This window comes from Helianthus annuus, chromosome 11 (genome assembly GCF_002127325.2).
Source record: "Helianthus annuus cultivar XRQ/B chromosome 11, HanXRQr2.0-SUNRISE, whole genome shotgun sequence".
Classification (NCBI taxonomy): Eukaryota; Viridiplantae; Streptophyta; class Magnoliopsida; order Asterales; family Asteraceae; genus Helianthus; species Helianthus annuus.
The window spans coordinates 124907797-124933663 of NC_035443.2; the positions used below are offsets into that span (position 1 = coordinate 124907797).

General features: G+C 37.3%; 1 long non-coding RNA gene and 1 pseudogene across 3 annotated transcripts; one reads left to right on the plus strand and one right to left on the minus strand.

Annotated features, from left to right (window-relative positions):
* Nucleotides 1-892: 892 nt before the first annotated feature.
* Nucleotides 893-2288, plus strand: LOC118484066 (annotated as a pseudogene).
* Nucleotides 2289-5280: 2992 nt separating this feature from the next.
* LOC118484269 lies at nucleotides 5281-7915 on the minus strand. 3 transcript variants are annotated; one of them, XR_004873132.1, is made up of 3 exons: nucleotides 7755-7915; nucleotides 6469-6535; nucleotides 5297-5825 (listed from the first exon to the last, which is right to left on the minus strand). It is a non-coding gene; the product is annotated as an uncharacterized LOC118484269 (long non-coding RNA). The 3 variants fall into 3 exon arrangements; XR_004873131.1 differs by having other exon boundaries at nucleotides 5281-6535; nucleotides 7755-7911; XR_004873133.1 differs by having other exon boundaries at nucleotides 5297-6538; nucleotides 7755-7902.
* Nucleotides 7916-25867: the final 17952 nt, after the last annotated feature.

The following is a 25867-nucleotide window of genomic DNA, read 5'->3' on the forward strand; positions in this document are numbered from 1 at the left end:
GAACGTTGGACATGCATGTTGGGTGGGGCCCACTAGCATTCAACCAATGATGTTTTGTGTTTTTTAAATGGTTTGGGGGAAACCAACCCCTATGTTTTTTTGGCCAAGAGGGGAGAATGAGAGCGGAAATGACATGGCACAATATGATTGGGTGGGTGGAAAGTTTGCCCCATCTCATTAGGCATGCACCCAAACCTATTGAATGACAGAGTTGAAGAGTTAATATGAAGCTTTGATTTATACTTGGTAAAATTGTAGCTTTATATAAAAAAACAAACTTATGTTGTTGAGCTTAGTGTCACAGAGTTAAACTTTCGAACCTTCATGTGACACTTAGACGCTTTCTAAGTTCAGCCTGAGCAACCTAAAAGGTTCCAACATCTTGCGTAACGATAGGGATGTCCATCGATTTGGATATGGGTTTATTTGCTTTTGAATTTTGTTGGCCTTAATCGAAAACCGAACCAGTCCGAATTAAAACTTTGTTTAACCAAACCGAATTCACAATTGGGATACTGTTAGGAACTGAAACAAAAACCAAATTTACACTTCAGTTCACTTCTTCCGGTTACAGGTGCACAGGTTGGTTTCGATAATTTGCTAAGAAGGCGTTTAACTAGGAGAACAGTCACACACTGAAAAACCCTCGCCCCGCCTGCAAATTTCCCCACAACACTACCATGTCTGCAGCAATAATGTTGTGAACACTTTGGGCCCAAACAATCCAATAACAGAGAATGACTCAATGTTCCAGCCTGATTTAAAAAGAAGCTCACGTATTAAAAAGGTGCCAGAAAGATTAAGGGACTAGATTTAGCCACATTAGTAGTTTGTTACAACGAACTTATGCAGCAAGGTTAAATAAGGGTGAGCAAGGAGTGTGTGAGCATGCATGATGAAATTAGTTATTGGTTTCTCTTTCCCACCTTCTTTGTTACTTTCTTTTTCCCATTTCATTTGTAATCCTCTGCTTCTCATCTCCTTCTTGGTTCCCATTAATAAAATTCTTACCATTTCCTGTTGTAATATTAATTCTTCTTATTGTTTTTTTAAAGTAATCACGACAAAAAACCCTTCTCTTCGGCCCTTCAATCCACAAAACCCTCAAGATTTTTATCAAATCATCATCATCTCAACAAACACTAACACAAACCCTCACAACAACACCCGAGTCAAAATCCTCTCAGAAGCCCTCCCATTCATCCAAAGGTTCCGTGGCAAAACTGTGGTGGTCAAATACGGCGGCGCCGCCATGAAATCAAAAGCCCTGCAAGCCTCCGTAATAGCCGATCTTGTTCTACTCTCCTGCATTGGCCTCCGTATTGTGTTTGTTCATGGTGGGGGACCTGAGATTAACCAGTGGCTGAACCGGTTGGGGATTCAGTCGAGTTTTTTCGGGTTGAGGGTGACTGATGTGTCAACGATGGAGATTGTGTCCATGGTTTTGGTGGGTAAGGTGAATAAGCATTTGGTTGGGTTGTAATAAAGCGGGCGGGTTGTGTGGAATAGATGGGCGGATATTTACTGCTGTGCTTTGTTGGAGAAATTACGAGTGTGGATACGTCGGTGTTGGAACCGTTGGTGAAGGACGGGTATATACCGGTTATTGCTTCGGTGGCAGCGGATGGGACGGGGCAAAGTTATAATATTAATGCGGACACGGCTACAGGGGAGCTGGCGGTGGCATTGGGGGCGGAGAAGTTGTTGTTGACGGATGTGGCAGGGATATTGGGGGATAAGGATGATCCGGGGAGTTTGGTTAAGGAGATTGATGTGGGTGGGGTGAGGAGGATGATAGATGATGGGAAGATTGCGGGTGGGATGATTCCGAAAGTGAGTTGTTGTGTGAAGGCATTTGGGAAAGGGGTGAAGACTGCGCGTATTATTGATGGGCGGTTGGATCATTCGTTGTTGTTGGAGATTCTTACGGGTGAAGGGGCTGGGAAGATGATTACCGGGTAAGGCTATGGGTTTTGTTGGTGTTTGGCGTTGTTGTTTGTTCATGGAAGTTGATGTAGGTTTGAAGTCCCATGCGATTTGGTAAACTGATGAAGTTCCTATTTTGGCTATTTTTATCTTGGTTACAGATGCTAATTTGATGGTATTTTGTAGTTTGTACATTTTGAGTGTCTTGTAGATTGATTCTATGCACATGATAGATTAACATGTATAGGCTCATTTGACTATAGATGCTATATAGGGATCAACCTGCAGGTCACTTATTGAGCCCTTATAAGCTAAAATCTAAGAATATTAATCTAGAGGGAGAAAGCTAAGTATACTGTGAAATGTGTTTAAGTTGCAAATTCTTAAAATATACATGCTCAGCTTTAAGTATTTGGTCAAAGATTAATTATCATTTGCAAACTTAGCTAACTAACTACCAAACTCAGCAATCGCTAGGTATACTATGAAATCATTGTTGTAAGAATCGCTAGGCGCTAGTCAGCTGGTGAAGCTGGTGAGGTACGGACTATCGATTAATCGGATTGGGATTTATATATTTACTATTTAGTTTTTTATATATACACACACATTTTTATGGATAATATTTTTAGCAAGACAAGGTTTAATCCCTCGTCAACTTATTTCTTTAGGTAGACAAGATTAATCACCGAAATTTTCAAGGTTTGACTAGAAAATGGCTAGAATTTGGCCGGTAATTGGCTGGAACCATCAATTTTTGGTTGATTAGGACCGCCTAGGGCCGCCTTTGACTGTCTAGCGATTAATTGGATTAATTGGACGATTAGAGATAAAATACTCGGTGAACCTTCAACTAGCGATCAATCGGTGACTGATCGGATGCTAGTCGGGATTTTTACAACCATGCTTAAAAAAGCTACTAGCTACACAACATAGGAATGCTTAAGTTTGCTTTATTATGAGTTGAGTAAAATGCATGGATAGTCCCTGTGGTTTTGTAAAATAACACCTATAGTCCCCAACTTTTGGAAATTACACCGGTGCTCCCTGTGGTTTGACAGTTTGTTACTCGGATAGTCCCTGGAGTGGATGTCCGTTAGTTTTCTCAGTTAAATCTATGTAAAATGACAAAATTACTCCTTACTTATTAAAACAAAGTTTAAAACATTAAAAGAAATCCATTAATAAATAGTTGTGGGACCCACCAAAACAACATCTTCAACCTCACCCTTTCTTCTCCATCTAGCACACCATTAACCCCACCTTCTTGCCGGCGACACTACCTAAGTCACCGGAAGAACGAGTTCGCCAGCCATTATCGAACCCTAGTTCATCACCTCTGAAATCGATGGGGGATAGTTTTCTCCGTTAAGTTAGAGCTGTCACCCTTCGCATCACGTTCAACTCCACCTAGCACACCTCCTGAACCTGCAAATCAGACTTCCATCGGTGTGCAACCTGCAAATCACAGAGCACCACAACCCCCCCCCCCAACCCCAATCGTGCACCTCCATAATTAATGGACAAATTAGACAAACACAGAACAAAAAGAGGCTCAGACGTGTGAGAGTTAACAACTCCGATGATCCAAAAAAACCGTCGTAGCCGTTTCACAAGGTAAATCAGTTTGCCCTAATTTAATTGAACCTCAATAAACCCTAAATTCTGACAAATTTTCATTTTCATAAAAGTTGTATAAAATTATACAAAATTTGAAATTCGCAGGTGCTAGGAGCTTAATCTTGAAATCGGTTTTAGATTATGTGTACGATCGGTGGTGGAGGGTGGTGGGGTTGGTGAAGGCGACAGGGTGAGGTGGATGGGGGTGGTTGATTTGGGGATGGGTGGTTGATGGTTGATGGTGGAGGCAGGTATGGGGTTAGGAGGCGGAGCGTGTGGTGGTGGAAGGGGATGGCGGTGGTGGGGAGTGGTGATGGCGGCGGTGGAGGTGATGGTGATGGTGGTTTTTAGTGATAGAAAGAGAGAGTAGAAAGAGAAAGATATATAAGTGTCAGTAAGTGTGTGTATATACATACATGTTTTATTTATTTAATACTTGATTATTTTATTTTATTTTATATTAACGGTATTATAGTCATTTCACACCTACTTAACTGAGAAAACTGACCCCCATTCACTCCAGGGAGCATCCGAGTAACAAACTGTCAAACTACAGGGAGAACCGGTGTAATTTACAAAAGTTGGGGACTATAGGCGTTACTTTACAAACCACATGGACTATCCGGGCATTTTACTCTTTTGAGTCAGAATTAGAATAATATAGTTTTAGTTAAGAATTAGTTAGAGAAGCGAGTCTGTTGAATTAAGAATTTGAATTGAAGACATGATAAATGCAGTTAGTTGAGCATAAACGATGCACTATACAAGAGCTAACTACATGAAAGTGTATCATATTGAGGAAGCAACATGGCTAAATTTCAATAGGTATATTTGTTGTTAGGGAGGGACTCACTGTAGTATTTAAAGAGGGTGAACTTTACTTAATTGCATGAGGAATGTACAAAGCTATGGTAAAATTCAGTGTGTTAAACTAAGTTACTTATCAACTCAAGATGTCTAAAAGGGAATATTTCTTTGTGGTAAAAATGTAGAAAACTTCACATTGAGTTATTCAGTTCAGTTTGTGACTTTGTGCATTTTTTGGAACTCTTGAAAAGTAATTAGTTTATTTGTATAAAGTGTGAATTTATTTAGTTGTTCGATCTTAGGATAAGAATATGAAAGGGTTAAAAACTAAGAATTTTCAAAGTGGAAAAGATAAGAGATGGATCTGAAAGAAAAGAAAATGATTTTTATTTGAGGAGAATGTGTAGGACTTGGAATAAGCTAAAGTGATCTTAGCTAGCATCCCTAAAGTTTCGGTAACTAGCTAGTAGCTTGTATAAGAAATACCCACCTCTCGTTTGCTTCCTTCACGCATAAAGGGAGAGCAGACCCTAAGGGAGGAATTAAGAATGACAACACCATGTATGGAGGAACTGTAAAATTTCCATTCTAGTTTGTTTGCGGTATTTGGTTCTCCAAGTGTAGATATTTTGGTCAATTGGTGGTGGGTTGCAGTTACGGGTTTTAGTTTCTTCAGAGGTGCACACCTTATTTATAGTTTCGAATTAAAAACTTTGTAAGATATGAAGTTTTTCATCTAATTTGTCATTACTCATTATTATAATTTTGTCCTTTTCTTGCTTTTCATTCATACTTGCCAAGTTACATCAAAACAGAAGGTAGACGGGCAACAAGCTACGCCGCCACCCCTTTCTGAATTGCAAATTGTAACACCCATAATTAATAAAAACAATATTTTGATACTTTGCAGTAAATAGGCCCAGATTTAAAAAAAAGAAAACTATACTCAATATAACATCCCTTTCAAATACTTAAATCACCAGTTGATACAAACCTACATACACGACGTGCAAGGATTTTTATAAAATTTCTGCATGACCCGTTCGTTTAACGAACAACCCTTACGAAAACCAAAACCTGTGTTAATAACCAATGATTCATAACCAACATAACTTTTTAAACATTGACGAACTAGCAATAAGCTAAAAAAAATACACTAGAGTACAAAAGACTAGACTCGCTAGGTTCAATAACCAAAACATATAATTGTTGGGCAAATCACAACCCAATCCTCCTCTTATTGACCCGCTCCCAAGACTTGATCACTCTCGCCTTAGATCAGCCAAATTCTTAACCACATTCAACTTGAGTAACTCGTAGGTCACTCCCATCGTTCTTTTGTCATTCAGTTCCAGCTTATTAACTCGGATCTCATTTCATTTATCCCTAGGTGCTCAGTGTCCCATCTGTTCTTGAAATCCATTTTTCATATTAGAATCACTAAATCCATTTACTCTTCACTTGTAATTCACCTAAGATGTACAACACCATAAGTTAGTCAAAACAATGTTTGGATTTGTTAATAAAACATCTGTATTTAACTAACGCAATTTATAAAGCGTGACAACAAGGCTCCTTAACTCCCAAATACGGGATTCAAACTTCCTTATGTTTAAGCTTGCATAACAGCTTTCCCCGTGTACTTGCTAAGTACGCGACTCACAAACCTGTAATCAAATAATTATTATCCCAATCCCCTTTTAATATTAATAAAAATCTCATACTCGATACTTACCACCCCTTGGTTTAATCCATCAACCTTGTTTCCAATAATCTTGTCCCTATTAGTTCCAATTCCTTTACTTCATATATTAGACAAACTAAATATATATAAAGCTCACATACCTTATACTCAATACTCAATATTAACGGTCTTGTGGTAGGTCTACACTGCTTATTACTCCCAATATCTGTATCTTACTCCCATCACCTTGTTTATGATTTAATCATACTAATAAACTCGGATATTTATATCACCGACGATGATTATCATTATAACACAACTTCGTACTAACATTAACTCTCCTTTACAATTCTTACCACACACCGTATAAATTTTTCACGAAGGTATTAATATATTTAATAAAACATACTACTTGAGTGAAGCGTCACTACCTTTTCCCATAGAAGTGTTGTCGCCCATGCCATCCTTTTTACTCGTTGTTTCCCATCTATGTCATACCTGCTAAACAACAAGTCAACTTGCAAATCAATAGAACACATAACGACCCTTTTAATACCTAATTATTATTTATCCAACTCATTATATGTGTTCTTGATGATTTTCTCCATTAGTCTATTAATTAGGTCAACCCTACCCATTTGACCCGTTTTCACCCATTAGTGCAAGTGCTTGCAATGCTCTTAAAGCAAGTACTTTAAACACTTCTAATATACTAAGTTAGATAAACATAAACAACTAGAACTAACCATTTATGTTTAGTTCCAACGTGTTCAAACATTCTTCTTTATTTAGTTTTACAAAAACTTTATTTTAGTGCACCACTATTCTGCGCAACTGTTGTATTCGGCCTATTAGACCCTTGTACAGTTTTAATTGGTTCGACATCTTCAAATATGATATGTAAAACATTCTTATATCTTTTCAACCCAAAGAAAATCACCCCAATTGGAATTTCCTATGATTTTCGGAAGAAACAGGACTATTCATAAATCAACTAATAATTCAGCTTTAAACCAATCTGCTAAGCTGTTTTATACTGCAGTTTTCGTATATCTATCATTCTTATTTCCTCTCATTCCAAACATATTTAGAAAATATACTCCTGGGGCTTTCCAACCATATAAAGAACACCCCAAACGGACACTCGGTTGATTTTATATGATTTTTCGAAGTCTGCCCAAAATCTGATTAAAAAGCTGTGAAAATCATGTTTATGGTGCTTCTAACTTCGACCCAAACCATAAAATTCAGCCCCTTTTCATAGTTAAAACTTTTGTTGAACTCTTAGAAAGGGTTAGGAACATCAAACACATTAATTATATATCAATGGATGGCAAAACATTACAAATTTGCAAACAATCATTCCAAAACTATCCAATTTCCAAAATCCCAAATTTAAATCAAGAACCCTAATCTTCATAGATCAAGTACAACCATAGCTAATCATCAAAGAGGTAATTACAACTTACTAACATCAACATAAAGTCATAAAATTCAGATTATAGTCATATCTTGTTCAATTAAACAAGAAACCCTAACATGCATATTAATCAACAATGGAGTTTCTAAGTATTATTAACATAAACTAACTATGATAGAATCATCTGTAACTTATGAAATAAATCATCTATCACCAAAAACCTTAACTTTCATCATGATTACACTTTCAACTCAAGAACACATGAAAATCTAGGGTTTTTGTATAGATATTACTTACCAGGCTTCTACACAACAGAGGATGTTCATAAGTTCTTCAATTTCTTTAATCAATTACCTAAAATCGATGTATTGAAGCTTTCCATTGATTTTCTTCTTGACCCATGGCTCCCATGGCACCCACACACATACGTATCTTTCTTTTTTTTTTTTTTTTCTTTCTGGAATTCTCTACACCTCAGGTTAATAGATAATCTTTCACAATTTGGCAAGATAAGCCCCTCCATTCTCAAACCTCTTTATTCTTACAATACTTGTTAAGTTTTATACTTCTACCATATTTTAAATACTAAATGAAGCTTACCTTGGTAAACAAGGTTAAGCTATTTAAATTAAGTCATTAAATTCTCAAATAGAATTGCTCATTTTATAATTAATTAGTTCAACATATATAAAATGCTACATAAATCATGACGTGTCAATATATGAACATCCCCAAATTTGGGATGTTACAAATCTACCCCCCTTAAAATAGGTTTCGCCCTCGAAACCGGATTATACTAAAAACATAAGTTATAACTCAATGATTCACCCAAAACTTTCACGTAAAATCATTAAGTTATAGATTACAAAGCTTTGAATAATTTTTTTTCAATCAATTCCTCTATAATACTTGTTAATATTAGCATCAACTGTTTAAGTGATAAACCACGTACCTCGTTATTGGTGAGAATTCTCTTATCATGTTTTAGTTAAGTATCATCCATTTTTTTTGGATGATTCAACTCTTGTATAACTGGTAGAGGTTCGAGAGCTACTCGTGATCGGCTCGGTTAAAAGCTCGAACGAGCCGAGCCTTAACGAGCCCGAGCCCGAGCTCGAGCCTGAAATAGAGCTCGTTTTGTTAACCGGTCTAACCTGTTGAATACTAGACATTTGCATATAGGACATGTTCTCAACATATATTCGCTTTCACCTGTAATCATATCAATTGTGTAACAAGCTTCATTGTGTACTCATTAAATGGGTCACCATATATCCATGTCATTCACGTAACGTGTCTAAATTATTATATATTATCACATTATCCTTAATGTTAATCCATATTTTGATCATGTATGTGACAACCCTCACATCTACGGGTATCCGTACGAATTAATTAATATTTAATTAGTGCTTAATTACTGTGCTTGATTTCAATTATGATTAAACTGCTTTCGGTTTTCTGATACATACATACTCATGCATCACATTTTATACTGTCACTCTATTATTTACACACAAACGTTAGTGACAAACTTGATGCACAAAGCACAGTTAGCACAGTGAGCGGATAACCCAGAAACATGCTGACAATGCCAGCACCTAGACAGACAATATTTTCGAGGCCAGTGTGAGCCAGGAATAGAATGCTACACTAGTAGGGAGTGTAGGGAGGTGAGGACCATAAAACTGCGTCACTAGGTGATAGTTATAGTGCCCGGAAGAGCCTAAAACATACTTTAAATGCAAAATTCTGCACTTTTAAAACAAAATTCAGCATTTAACAATGCTAGTAAAGTGCAAGAACTTGGTAAAATAGTCCTAGATACTTAATAATTCAATCGGATTCACAACGAATAACAGAGCATAGTCCGAATTCGAACAGCACTCAAATATTCAAGTCGAAATCACGACGAATAATGAAAGTACAAGCTCAATTTGAGCAGCACTCGGACAATCGTTGGATAGTTATAATCGATCGGACGTTGAATCGTAATAGCGATCGAATTATTACCCTGATTGCGGCAGCACTTCGTATCGTGTGTGTTTAATTGTAGTATAACGATTCTAATTCGACGTACACAGAGAATCTGGGCGTCGTTTTCAGTGTTCTGTTCATGTCCCAATGTCTGCTATTTATACTAATTTTTGGGACTCGCTTACGGACCGTATGCCGTTTCCTTTGCGGTCCGTAAGCTAAGCAGTCTAATTCATAGGCTGCCTAGGCTCGGGTATAGCTTGGATGATTCAAAATTTTGGCCAATCAGAGGCTAGCAACGTTTATTTTAGATAACTATTAAACTAGGGTTTGCCCCCCTCGAGTTTTAGGGGCCTTGATCCTGATTCCGATTGTTCTGAAAATTTTAGGGCTAATGCAGAATTACTTGGGTGTCTCAATTAGGGTTTTCTTATTGACTAATTATCGTCCTAATTATTGATTTTAGTGACAGTTGTTACAACATTAATGACAAGCCGAGATTGTGGAGACTTTTGAAGACCTCATCTGACTGCATAATTTTGATACACTAACATATTTAATGGACAAGGGTAGGGTGACCCTGTGTCCCTGTTGATGTGATACATTTTGGAAGACGATACAATTGTGGCCATGGAATAATGAGAAGTCAATCATCATTAAGCATGCGACAATACTTTGTGACCAATGACCAATGAAAGCTCAATCGCTATGTCTTCATTAAGCGCGTATTTGACCTATATATGTGTGCTATAATTATAATGCTACGTGCTTACTTGCTATAAATGTAATTACCAAGTTGCTTGGTTATACTATGATTATACTATCGCTTAATTGGTTGGTAACCTATTATGTGTATGTGCATATGATCTCTAAACAACTGTATGCACTCCCCGAACGAATAAGACCCGACCTAACCCGTCTTCTTCTCAGAAGATGTCAATGCCAGGGAACGTCAATACCAACAACCTTCTACCGATAACTCTAGAGTTGGGACTGCAAGGACGCATCTCGCAAGCCATCGCACAACTCGAGGCCCTTCGCTCCGAGCACGGTGGAGACACCTCAGGAAATAACCCACCTAGCGGCTGCACCTACGAGCAGTTCTTAAACCACCAACCTCGAGGACTCGACGACACTGGGGGTGCCTTAGCCTTCGTGCACTGGGTTGAGAAGACAGATTCTGTCTTATGGCTGAGCAAATGTGCCCCAGAACATCAGGTTACGTACGTAGCTGGGCTATTAATAAATGGGGCTCTGCCATGGTGGAACCTTCAGGTTCGAACAATGGGCGAGACTACTGCGTATGCTTTGACGTGGGACGAATTGAAGGAGCTAATGCGCAAAAGATATTGCTCAAGGGCGGAAGTCCAGAAGTTGGAAACTGAATTGTGGAACCTGAATATGGAAGGTCCAAAGATAGCTGAATATGTGCAGAGATTTGGCGAATTATCACAAGTTGCATTGCATTTGGTCGAACCAGAATCTAGGAAGATCGAACGTTTCATCCGGGGATTGGCACCTCAGATTCTAAGCCTGGTAACAACATCTAAACCTTCAACGATCACCGAGGCTATCAGCATAAGCGTGGCACTCACTGAAGAAGCAATTAGACAAGGAAAATTTTCCAATGTGGAAAAGAAAGAGGAGGCTCCTGTAGAGTCACATGGAGATAACAAGAGAAAGTTCGCAAATTTCAAAATGATTACTCGGGCGAGTAACAAGAAGAAGGCCAAAAAGGGAAAAGACTACATGGTTATCCTACCTAAGTGCGACAATTGTCTACGTTATCATGTCGGGCGATGTAGGTATGGAAAATGTGATAACTGTGGTAAGAGGGGGCATCCTAAGGAGACTTGTAGACAAGGTATTGAAAGTGGAAATAAAGGTCAAGATGATAGCGAGAGTCACGGAGGAAACAACGACAACGACGAAGGCAGGACGAGTGGCAAACAAAAACATGCTGAAGGTTGTCTTAACTGTGGGAGCAAGAAGCACTTCAGAAAATACTGCCCTAAGAAGAGCTAGGCACAAGGATAAAAGCTCGGTAGCAGAGCTAGGGGAGCACGCCAGGAATTCAAGCATGGATATCGGTACGTCCCATATTACTCAACGTTATGCACTTGCGCTGCTAGATACTATTGCAAATTTTAGCTTCGCATCTCTAGGGTTTGAGAGAATACTCGGTTTAGTAGTAAGTAAGTTAGATAACCCGCACTCGACAGAACTAGCTAATGGGAAGCTAGTAGAAGCGAACGTAGTAAATGGGACATGGCAAGATAGGACCCGGAGAGCGTGAGTTTACACTTGAACTACTGCCAGTGAATGGAGAGACTTCAACAAGGTAGCTGGATGGATTGGTTGACAAATGATCAATAGGAGATTGATATCCGCACCGCGATGGCGAACGAAGAAATAATCCTGACTCATGAAGCGGGATACGCCTCTGCAAAATTACTAAAATTGATTGAAGGCACGAAGGATGTTGCGTAAAGGATGTGTTGTGTTCTTGACTCATGTCGTGGACGAGGGAGTCGAAGAACCAAAACATGAAGATATTCCTGTGATAAGGAAGTATCCTAAAGTCTTCCTCGAAGATTTTCCAGAAATACCTCCTCAACAACAAGTCAAGTTTCCCATCGATTCGATTACAGGCGCCGCGTCTGTAGTAAATGCACTCTAAGAGACATACACCTTCGGAAATGCAAGAATTGACAGTGTAGTTTCAGTAGTGGATAGAGAAGGAAGATAACAGACCAAAATTTCCATTTTAGGTAACCCCAGTTCTGCTTGTCAAGAGAAAGGACGATGACTCTCAAATGAACATTAAACTACCAGGAGCCGGACAAGCTAGCCAACAAGAGTCAGCGAATCTTGCTAAGGATTGGCGAACTACTTATTTGACTAACTACGAGGATCCAACCAGTATTTCTCGACTGATCGATGATCGAGTAGCTGTAAATTCAGAAAGAAAGTATATCGGGGGAAAATTGTGGGACAATAACTTGTTTTAAGCGTACACAAGAATGGCGTTTCCTACACGATGCACAGAACGATTCTACACCGAATACGAAACTCTGAGAATCTAGGAAACCTGTACTTAGGACCATAGGGATCCAGGTCCAAACTTACAAAGGTTGTTACTTAGGAACCACATCCGTTAACTCAATGCAGACACCATTAACCCGACACATATGCCAGTTCCGTTGACCAAACCGAAAGTACTTGAATTTCTTTTACTTCTAGCGAGTAGACGTTTGCATCTCTATTCCCCTTAATGGTAGTTGCATCATGTTAATTTTCTTCGCAAAGAGCGAACACATATTTGGTTCGATATCTGGTCATTTCTTCATTTTAGCAGATACTCATTATTCCTTTCTTGGAAGCTTATTTGTCATGCATGCACCATTTGCTACGCGTGCGACTTCACTTCGTTTCAAACGCTTCATTTGAGTTCAAATATTAGGACGCTAAATTTAATTACCGATTTGTGAATTCGAATGATCTACATTATTGTGGCTGTTGGCTCTTTTGCTAACAAGTCAGCACACCTCTTGAAACTTCCTTCATTTATTTTAAGTTACATTCATGGTTTATCTTCGTGACCATGCCGAGGTTTCCTTTGTTGATACATACGTTTATTGCCGAGTTACACTGAAACCAAGTTCAATTGCTTGAACTTATCCATTTCGTATATTCCGTTTAAGACGTCATATGATGTATTGAGGGCATCATATTCGAATATTTTACAAAGGTTCTTTCATTTCGAGTCGAGGTAGACTTGTCTTGTCTACGATTCCACTAAATCATTTGTTGATTACGACACCTTGTGGGGATACTCTCACAAAATTGATGCTTGCGCTTATTTGGTTACTCACTTCATACACGGATTTAATTGATTATTTGATAATTTGCCCTAAATCCGTCTTGTTTATCACGATGAAATCGGTCTCAACACAGTTGTGTGTTGAGGCAAAGGTACATGGGTTCATTTCATATCACGGTGTGCCTCCTAACGATCCTTTTACAATCAATCGAATGCCTTGCGGTACTTATTGCTTTCCCACATTCGACCGAAAACAGTGACTCTTTGACGTTCCATATTCAACTGAAAACCCCATGACGTTGTGTAAATCAAATCTTCTGGCCTGTTTCAGTGCACTCTCATTTGATTTCCAAAACAGTGAACTTGATCGGCCACCACTATACTTGAATTATGTCATTACGACACCTCACTTGTAGCTTGTGCTAATCATGGTCAACCGTTTCACACAAAACTGCATATACTTTCGTTTGGCTCGTCATTTAATCATTTCCGATGCAACTACAATGAGACACCAAATTCACTTGAATTTCATTTGGCGTACTTTCGCAATTCAAGAATGTCAACTCACTAAACCTTACCATTCATTTATTCGGGAGTTGACAGATCATTTTACTATTACCTTTGAATTATTGATTTTAAATCCATATAGCGAATGCCGTGGTTTGTGAAAACTCGTTTGCATATTGCGATCGATCATTTGAGAATCTTATTAGCCAAAACTCCTCTTTTGCGAAACCCCCTGATAGTTGGATTACACTAGACTATACACAAATTACGTCTTGTACCTTTGACATCAAAGGCCAAAAGTACATACCCTTTTACCCATAGGATTCGGGTGATTATATATTTTTGAACTCACCTGATGTGAGTAAGGTTTGATTCGGTTTAGTGATTATTTACTTTGATATTATTTCTATACATACACGTGTGACGTAACCATAAAGAGTTAAGGTAGTACAAATTTCGAGGACGAAATTTTCTTAACATGGGAGAATGTGACAACCCTCACATCTACGGGTATCCGTACGAATTAATTAATATTTAATTAGTGCTTAATTACTGTGCTTGATTTCAATTATGATTAAACTGCTTTCGGTTTTCTGATACATACATACTCATGCATCACATTTTATACTGTCACTCTATTATTTACACACAAACGTTAGTGACAAACTTGATGCACAAAGCACAGTTAGCACAGTGAGCGGATAACCCAGAAACATGCTGACAATGCCAGCACCTCGACAGACAATATTTTCGAGGCCAGTGTGAGCCAGGAATAGAATACTACACTAGTAGGGAGTGTAGGGAGGTGAGGACCATAAAACTGCGTCACTAGGTGATAGTTATAGTGCCCGGAAGAGCCTAAAACATACTTTAAATGCAAAATTCTGCACTTTTAAAACAAAATTCAGCATTTAACAATGCTAGTAAAGTGCAAAAACTTGGTAAAATAGTCCTAGATACTTTTCAAAGTGTTGGGAATTTATTGTGTCATTAAAAATAATGTAAAAGACACTTTAAAGGTTAATTTAGCACTTTAACGCACAACATCAAACCGAACAACCGGACTTTACCCGGAACATAAAAATATTGCCAAACACATTGTTTTTACTTTTCTGAGCTAGTTAGGGTCCCCGAACACCCTAACACACTTTATATTATATAACACACAATAACACACTAACTTTATCATTCAAACTCAACTAACTTGTAACTAGTTCCATCACAACCCAACCCCATACCCCCCCTAATTGACGGTTACAAGGGGTGGGACACACCCCCACATTTCTTTGATTATTTAATTGCTAGTGACGTTGGTTAAAGGAACATTTTACATGGTGGTTAAACTTAGAAATACACATAAGGTTAACACCTTCTCTCATCAAACCCACTTAGCAAACAAGTTCTTTCTTCTTCCTCCTGCTTGAGTTTCAGCCGCCACCACCACACCACTAGACTACCACCTTCAAGTCTTGTTCAAGCATTCTACATACATACAAAGGTGCAAGAAGCCCGACAAGTAAGCTTGGTGCACTCGGAAGCTCAAGGACCGCCCACGTTTTCTTTTAACCACCACTTTTACGCACTTGAACTCCCCTAGCCTTGTGCTAGTAGTAAGTTCCTTAGATCTTCATATTCTTCATATTTATGGTGGTTAATAGTGAAAAGAATGGTGAAATAACAAGAATTTTAAAGAACATAATCAAAACTCTTGAACATAAACTAACCATGAGATGAAATAGTGTTAAAAAGAAGATAAAATCATGTCGTTCTTGTGTTGTCATGCTTGTTGAATGTTGTTTGTTAGATAGAATGGTATGGTTCATCACATGGACTTGCTAGATCATGTTTAAAGACATGAACTAGCAAGATGTGAAAGTTGGATATGAGGACGATGAAACCATCCATACATAAGCTTTGAACTTGAATAAATGTAAGTTTTCTAGAAAAATAAAGTTATAAACTTGTAGATCTAAAGATCTATGAGCGGTTTTTTTTTGAAAGAACCAAGTGAAAGGAACAAGTTTTGTTAAAACTTGGACATTACATGAAGTAAACACATTTTTAGTAAGTAAACAAGTGTATAAGCACTTGTGTAACATGAAAATTTCACAAGGAAATATTTTTGGAAATCATGACTAGAAGTTGTGAAAATACACATTCTAAAAATAAAGCTTTTAAGAAACTAATCACATTTTTAAAGGTAACAAGACTTACTAATTGTGTTAGTAAGTTACTACATATTTTTACAAACTTTCAAGTTCATAAGTTTATGGTTCATGTTGATTTTTGCCAAGTCTGGTGAATAGAAATTTTGTGTTGGTTTATTGATGATTGTTTGAATGATTTTACAAAAGAAAATGATATGCTAAAAAGCATGGACACCTCCATTTACAAAGGAAACTCTGGCGAATTTTTTCTAGAATTTCAGCACTTAGAAATATTTTTCTAACAAAGTCTTTACAAATATATTTTTAACTTTATTTTTCGAAATAAACTTCGCCATCATTTTATTACAAAAATACAAAGTCTCGGAGGTTGATTTTCGTAAATAAAACTTAATAAATATATATTTAGAATATATATTTTATACTAAAACTCTTGTGTGAATATTTGCTTGTTTTGTTAACTAGTTATATTATTTTTAGGGTAAAAATAATATAACTTATGGTATCACGAGATTACGACTCCAAAAATAATACCGAAGCTTTCGCAAAATAAATAATATAAGTTACACAAGTATTGATATAATACGAAACACTAAAACGTAACTTACGTGGTATTTCGGAAGAATACTCTTATACGTATATTTTTGGTAGAATATTATTTTGGAAAATTTATGAAGTAAAATATAATATTTTTGGGAAAAATATATATATTTTGAGAATTAAGATGTTTTAGACAAATGATTTAAATATATTTAAGTGAGACTTGAAATACGTGGCTTTGGAAAAATTATTGGGAATATATTAACATATTTTTTTTAGAACAATACACCGAAATACGACGCCGTTACTTGGCAAGATATACAAATACAAATACGAAAATACATGTATAAGATACCCCCATCCTTGGGAAGGAAATACGAGTACGAATACTTGAAAAGTATTAATACAGAAATATTGTATAAACAATTATTCCAAAACCAAATATAATCATTATAACTTGGAATAATATCAGAAACGTAACTCAAAAACATAAATACTAAGACAAGGCACGACCCGTTCGTCTAATAGACGTTAGACCATTGTAGGTAGTCGTGTTTGTTGAGGAAATTTGAGTTACAAGTACTGAAGACGCAATACTGTGAGTTCATGTCCCCCTTTTCTCTTTACTGTTTTTCAGTTTTATACTTCGGGGGTGAAATACATGCGACAATTATTACAGACATTACTAAACATGGTATGATTAGCTTAAGGAGGGTTTATACTACTTAGATCATGTGAGTGGGTAGGTAGAACTTAAGGCCATTAATCCTCGTTGTAGGACCGAGGGTCATAAGTGATAGATCTATTCGGGTGAAGCGAGCCCCACTCCTGAGTCCGCCGGGTGGACCATGTGGTGACTATGTGCCCGACGTACAAATCTGCTAGGTTTGAGTCTTCCTGCATCACTTCACACATATCATTGGCTTTGCAACCCAATGGTGATCTCTTTTTCCTTAATTGCTACATACCAGGGATTTTCATACATACAAACACATTATAAAGGTTATACATACTCACTTACACATGAACTCGCTCAACTTTTGTTGATTTTTCAACTTACATGTATTTCAGGAAAACTAAGGAATCTGGCAAGTGTCTGCATTTGTGTTAAGCTGCGTACTAAATAAAGACGTCATCCAGGGTAGTAGGTTCAGGAGGTGTAACCCTTACCTGGACGGGTTACATGTCCTTACACCGTGTTTTTATTCAAGTCTATTATTGTGTCATATGAACACGTTTTAAATTATGTTGTGGTTGTATTTTGTTTTATGAGTCGACATTTTAAAAAAAATGATGTTGTATTGTTATTTCTAAACCTTATTAATGGATGAACATCTCTTGTTTTTATCATATAACATTGTTATGATTGATTGCTATGGTATTAAGAAGTCACACCAAATGAACCCACGCTTCCGCAAAAATCAGGGTGTGACAATGTAATCTCATAAGTAAGCCATTTATGTGTCTCTTTTGGACATCAATATTACTCAACAACATAAGTCTATTCTTGTAATGACGTTATACTACTGCATGTATTTTGGTTTTAATGAGTCTTGAATCGTACTTGCTTCTTTATTTACATAGCAACTATGCACGTATCAACATGAAGGATAATACATTACCCTACGTTATGGTCTTATGGTAATAATCAATCACCATCCCATTTGTTTGCTACCTTAAGCTTAAGCAAGCTGTTATTCTATTATCCAGCTATTATCAAAACTAAAGTATCCATTAAATGGATTTCACATTTAGAATTTACTTGCGTTCACGATAAGTAGAACATCATCCATGCTCGTTTGAGTCTTGTTACACACCACCTATGCAACTTGCACACTCCATCAGCTTTTAGCTCTAGGTACTTCTTGGCCACCACACACACATATTTGACAGGTTTCTTGCTACAATACTGCAATAACTTAACACAATTGTCCATAGCAATATATAAATTATCATTATCATTATTTATCCATACCTCTAACACTTCAAGTGCCCATAGAATTCTCACAAATACGCCGATTAAGGATTCCAATTTCGTGTTATTCGTTTCTATTGGGATTGAACAATCCTGTATTAACTCCATCTTCTTTGGCCATCATTCAACCCCAAGCACCTGAACCTCCATCTTCTTATCCATCATTACAATCCTTACCATACTCACATTCTTGTGATGCTTTATCTACTTTGCAAGGCTTGTCACCTCTGTTTTTTATCACTCTATCATTCCACTTGTAACATACATCTTTATTTAAATGTAATTAAAATGCGTGTCCCATATTAAGCACGAGTTCTAACATGAACCCCTTCCTTTATACGAGGTTACTCAACCTCTAGTGTATACATTATTTCAATCAAGGTAAAACCACTTAATTCCTTTATCATTAATTAACTTTTCTTTCACATTTTAGTCCACATCCAAGTATTTATACGTTTTGAAAACGATTACTAATCATTTTACATTCACATTTCATGAAGGTAACTTTTCAACTTTTACCCAGTTACTTAACATTGGTTTTATACATTACAATTTATGGGAATTAAATATTACTTGACACTCGTGAAGCTTAAAGCTTCAATCTAATCACTCATGAGGTACTTATCCTCATGATCATTTCCCATAAAGTCTTTAGTCACCAATGTTATTACCCATGAAGTTTGGACACTTCATGTTAACACCCTTGAACTCCGTACACTTCGAGTTATCATCCGCCAGTACTATTATTACAATTTATTATTCTAATTCCTCCCTTTTATTTGCATAATTCAATCACATAGGATTTTAACGTCTTTATCATAAGCATAAATATGCATATTTATGTATTCTCTTCTCATTCATTAAATATCCCTATATGGGTTCATACATACTTACATACATTCATATTCCCATATTACAATTTACAAAAACTTTTCCAGACATGCGTACTTAATAAGTAAGTAGGGGGCTCTTCGTGCGTACCTACAAGTGCGCACACCACACTTCTGTGTACTTAATAAGTACATATGTCCTACAACCATTAACACTTGTAATCCAATTATTACCCTTAGATTATGAGATACTTAAACCCCACTATTACCCGTGAAGTCCTTACACTTCACTTTTACTTCCCTTAGAGTCCTTACACTCCAAGTATTATGCGTGATGTCCATAGACTATCACCTTACATTCGTGATGTCCGTGGACAATCACCTTTCATTCCATGATATCCGTAGATATCAACTTTTCATCACTTTCATTACGTGATATCTGAAGATATCAACTTTACTTTCATTACATGATATCCGAAAATTTCAACTTTACTTTACTTTTACTTTCCGTGATACCCGAAGGTATCACCTTTACTTAACTTTCTTCCATGTTACATGGAGGTATCATCTTTACTTTACTTCTTTCCATAATACCCTAAGGCATTATCTTTTCTTAACATCTTTCCATTACATTCGACAATGTCAAGCTTACTTTCATTTCTAACCACAGCCACGACTATGATTGATAATAATGGGCAGCACATCCACTTCTACGACCCCATGGGTCATTTATACTTTGGTTTTACATGCCATTCACACGATATTACTTAAGATTAATTATCCTGGTGATCTAAAAAGGTCTTTCATATTTCTTCTTCTTTTTAGAGTTTTTCTACTTAGCTCATTACAACATGTTATTCGTAAACAAATGTAATTACATACCTTAGAAATTACCTTTTTGACAAGTTGTTTCCCAGTTTGGCTTCCCAAAGCTCGCTTGAGTTGCCTTTATTGTTAGACATTCCGTCCATAGCATCTTCCAATTCACCACATGTCAGGAGATCACCCACTCCCATCTTTAGGGCTTGCCAACTCAAGCCTCACTCTTTTTTTATATAAGAGATCTTTGTCTCTCAATTTATCTCATAGTTATACCATCACTTACTGACAGCCAAAATTCACACACTAGTAACAATTCCAACCAATGGGTGCTCATCCACATCTTGTTGTCTCCATTATTCCTGTCATTACAATTTCCAACATAATCAGTAGAACATTCCAGTTACTTTTCAGTACTCCTAACACATTCATGGCTACGCAAAGAACATCCTAGTATCCTATGTTGACTAATACGTGGGCCCTGCGTATTCGCCCACATACTATCCAGACATCTTATTATTATTATTGCCACAACATGTCAAAAGCAATGAATTTCATCTAACATTTATCGTCACAGTACATGGTAATAAATATCCATTTGATTTATCAACTCAACTTATGTTTATTAACATATGTTCGTAATCCCCTTTCCCCACCTTACGGCAATAAAGGTTTTGCCATTAGTTGATATATTAACAAAATTAACAAATAACCATAGCATTTTACTAACCTCATGTCTTTGGCTTCGTGATCAAGTCTCGGGTTAATATTCGTCTCCCATTAAGAGCACTAAGGTTGAATCTGAATACCACTCCATATTCAATTCTCTCAACCTACGGCTACGGCTCTGATACCAACATGTAACACCCATAATTAATAAAAACAATATTTTGATACTTTGTGGAAAATAGGCCCAGATTTTTTTAAAGAAAACTATACTCAATATAACATCCCTTTCATATACTTAAATCACTAGTTGATACAAACCTACATACACGACGTGCAAGGATTTTTATAAAATTTCTGCATGACCCGTTCGTTTAACGAACAACCCTTACGAAAACCAAAACCTGTGTCAATAACCTATGATTCATAACCAACATAACTTTTTAAACATTAACGAGCTAGCAATAAGCAAAACAAAATACACTAGAGTACAAAAGACTAGACTCGCTAGGTTGAATAACCAAAACATATAATTGTTGGGCAAATCACAACCCAATCCTCCTCTTATTGACCCAAGACTTGATCACTCTCGCCTTAGATCAGCCAAATTCTTAACCACATTCAACTTGAGTAACTCGTAGGTCACTCCCATCGTTCTTTCGTCATTCAGTTCCAGCTTATTAACTCGGATCTCATTTCATTTATCCCTAGCTGCTCAGTGTCCCATCTGTTCTTGAAATCCATTTTTCATATTAGAATCACTAAATCCATTTACTCTTCACTTGTAATTCACCTAAGATGTACAACACCATAAGTTAGTCAAAACAATGTTTGGATTTGTTAATAAAACATCTGCATTTAACTAACGCAATTTATAAAGCGTGACAACAAGGCTCCTTAACTCCCAAATACGGGATTCAAACTTCCTTATGTTTAAGCTTGCATAACAGCTTTCCCCGTGTACTTGCTAAGTACGCAACTCACAAACCTGCAATCAAATAATTATTATCCCAATCCCCTTTTAATATTAATAAAAATCTCATACTCGATACTTACCACCCATTGGTTTAATCCATCAACCTTGTTTCCAATAATCTTGTCCCTATTAGTTCCAATTCCTTTACTTCATATATTAGACAAACTAAATATATATAAAGATCACACACCTTATACTCAATACTCAATATTAACGATCTTGTGGTAGGTCTACACTGCTTATTACTCCCAATATCTGTATCTTACTCCCATCACCTTGTTTATGATTTAATCATACTAATAAACTCGGATATTTATATCACCGATGATAATTACCATTATAACACAACTTCGTACTAACATTAACTCTCCTTTACAGTTCTTACCACACACCATATAAATATTTCACGAAGGTATTAATATACTTAATAAAACATACTACTTGAGTGAAGCGTCACTCACCTTTTCCCATAGAAGTGTTGTCGCCCATGCCATCCTTTTTACTCGTTGTTTCCCATCTATGTCATACCTGCTAAACAACAAGTTAACTTGCAAATCAATAGAACACATAACGACCCTTTTAATACCTAAGTATTATTTATCCAACTCGTTATATGCGTTCTTGATGATTTTCGCCATTACTCTATTAATTAGGTCAACCCTACCCATTTGACCCGTTTTCACCCATTAGTGCAAGTGCTTGCAATGCTCTTGAAGCAAGTACTTTAAACACTTCTAATATACTAAGTTAGATAAACATAAACAACTAGAACTAACCATTTATGTTTAGTTCCAACGTGTCCGTAAGGAAATTCATAGGTGTGACAACCCTCAAAATCCCATGTATTCCGTACAAATTATTAATGATAATTAAAGTGTCTGACGACTGTGTGGAATTACTTAACTGCTTTCTGATATCTGTGTTATGCTTACACGTATTTGTTAATATCCTAAGGAATATGCTAGGAATATGCTAGGAATATGCTAAGGAATATGCTAAGGAATATGCTAAGGAATATCCTAAGGAATATGCTAGGAATATGCTAGGAATATGCTAGGAATATGCTTGGAATATGCTAGGAATATGCTATATGGAAGATCTTATAAATACCACCATTCCACCAAAACTCTCTTTCTCTCCTCTCCTCCCTAGCTCACGGCCGAACACCCCCTTGCCACTACATCCATTTTCGGCTCTTGATCTCCTCATTCCAAGCACACACAAGTCTTTCGGGTCACGCATAAGGAGTCTTGGAGCTAACGGAAGGTGAAGGACCTCGTTATCTTGCTTTTATCCACCACTTTTACGCCTTTGATCTTCCCTAGCCTTGTGCTAGTTGTAAGTGCTTCTAATCAACTTCTTGTTCATGTTTGATGTGGTTAATAAGAGATTAGTCGGTTAAAAATTATGAACATACAAGATCCAAATCTAAAAGTCCACTAAAATGATGAACAAGGTGGTTAATGAATGAATATTAGTGTAAAGCATGTAGATCTTGTGTGATTATGATTATTGGTTGATGATCTGAAGTATTGCTGGATAATATTAATGTTTGATGTTGTTGTGAATACTAAACTTGTTAACGGTATCGATCGAACACGATTTAGAAGGTTAAACACTAAAAATCAGAATCTGTCCAAGTTTTACAGCCAACTTCAGTTGGCTGTAAACAGGTAATAAACCTAACGAAAAACTGATATTTTAAGTCTACAATGTGATATTATGAAATACGGTTCTAATGGCACCGGAATCGTAATTTTTGGACTTCGTTTACTATTTTTAAAGTGTTAATTTGTAACAGCAACTTAAGCTGAATTTTGACAGCAATAAATGGGTGTCGTACTTTCAGTCATAACCTGAGTTTTCTGATGAATCGGACCATGAAATTTGTACAGTAGAGGAAAACCGATGCATGTGTAATTACCCCACTGGAATTTCGTAAATCGGACACTCGATGAATTTTTAATAAATTGTTCCGTGGACTATGGTCAGAAATTCATAAATCTAAGTTCAGTCCGGAATATGATTTTTTTTATAAAAAATTGGTAGTGAACCGGACCCCGATATTTTTACACAATAAAATATGGAACGTTTAAGACATCTTGTAAAAATTTGGGAATTTTTGGAATAATTTAACTATTTTATTTAAAACGTCCGAAAACAGCCGGTTTTGAATATTAATGCTGAATTGATATAAGTTGTGACCTTGCGTGTCTAAATGTCGAGTATGCTATCCGTGAATGATCTAACATGTTATATATGTTATGTGCATTATCGTATGTTTGATTTTGAGTGGGGAATGGATGGGAAACTTGGATGGGCATAAACCGTTAAAACAATGCATGTTATGTGATAGATACGTGTAGGAACTTTGTGTTCTATTTGAAAGCCACTAAATGACTAACTGGTAAATTATATTAGGACGTGATTGACCGACCTTGACTGTTAGCTATATTGAGAATCTAACCGAGCAAACCGAGGTGAGTTCACACACTTTCTAAGGCATGGGATTCCCGGTGGTTTGGGAATGGGTTAAAGAATTTAAAACTGAATCTACATATCCTCCTTGGGTAGGATATGTACGGCCATCCTCCTTGGGTAGGATGCCAATATTACTCCTGCGTATTCTCCTTGGGTAGAACTACGTACGTTCGTCCTCCTTGGGTAGGACAACAACCTTACAACTTACTAGACAAAACTCTATCATAAGTCCCTCATTTTTATATCGACTTAATCGCCGAGGCCAATGGCGAGCGGGTCATTAGTTAATAGCGCTATTAGGTTTAACAAACCTCACACCGTGCCAGTCGGACGGGCGTGTACTAATGGACTATGGCAAACCATCAGTGATGATAGACACTGATGTAGGGCACAACTTACTTGCGTAGTAGTCGATACCATACGGTCTAGTAGTTCACATGGGGAAGCCCCCACTAATCATGAACAGGGTATGGGTAATAAAGAATGAACTGGTTAAACTTTCTTTCAACTACGGGGTAACCCCCACGGCAATTACGCCAACGAAAGACAAACCACGTTTTCGGAAAACAACTTAAAACTTTGTTGTTGACTCGTTGTTACATGCCTTACAGGTCGTTAAATGCTTGGAGCTTGCATATGGAGGTGGCCGTTGTGGGATGCGAACTGATATGTCCTGTATTTAATGAATAAACTTTATGAACTTATTAAACCTACGTTTTAAACTTATGAACCATGGACTATGGACTATGTTTTGAACTTATGTTCTATGCTTCCGCTGTTTAACCTAAAATCGGTTTACTTCCTTTTGGTCACCAACCGTATTGTATTTGGTTTTAATTACTTAATTATGTTGTTCGATATGATTGGTGGCTCGATCCTGGTCATGTCACGCCTCCAAGCGGTGGTACTCCGCATGGTGGATTTTGGGGGTGTGACAATAGGAGCCTCTTTCTTAGCCGAAATCCCAGCTCTTCTCAGGATGTCCCACAAAACATCTCGCACCTAGTCATGCCGATATTTGAACCCAGGGAGCTCTTTACAATACACTGCGTGCTCTCCGTATTTATCCATCAAGCTTTACGACATATCGAAAAGGTTACATCTTCTGGGTACTAGGGATCATCAGCCGCTATTTAAGGATTGCTCTGTATTCTACTGCTGACATACATTGTCCCAGCCCCTCAATTGGGATAACGGTCAAAAATCCTTAGCGTGGGGACCCTTTAGGCACTCCCGCACCGCCATCTGGCAAGATGACAATCAAAATTTTCTCCCAGGCTTTGAGCGATTATGCTAAACAGAGCCTACGCCAAAGTTTTTTGTGGCTTCGTGGGGCGGTGTCCTTGTTAGAGATACCGCCGATATCAAAGTCTGGAGAGAGACATTTAATCGTTTGAGCGCCTGCATATAGTCCCCGTCGAGCCCGACAACCCCACTGTTTCGAAGGATATGATCCTGTAGTTCCCAAGACTGAGCTCTAGATGCCACAAAAGCATAAACCCCAACATCTCGAGCTGAGAGGACAAAAAACCGGGGTCTTGCTAATATTTATTCAGGCCCAAACCACCTAGACGCATTGGCAGAGATGCCAAACGCCATTGGAGATCCCCAAAGAAGGGGCCACCACCCACGACTATGTCTTCTATAGCCT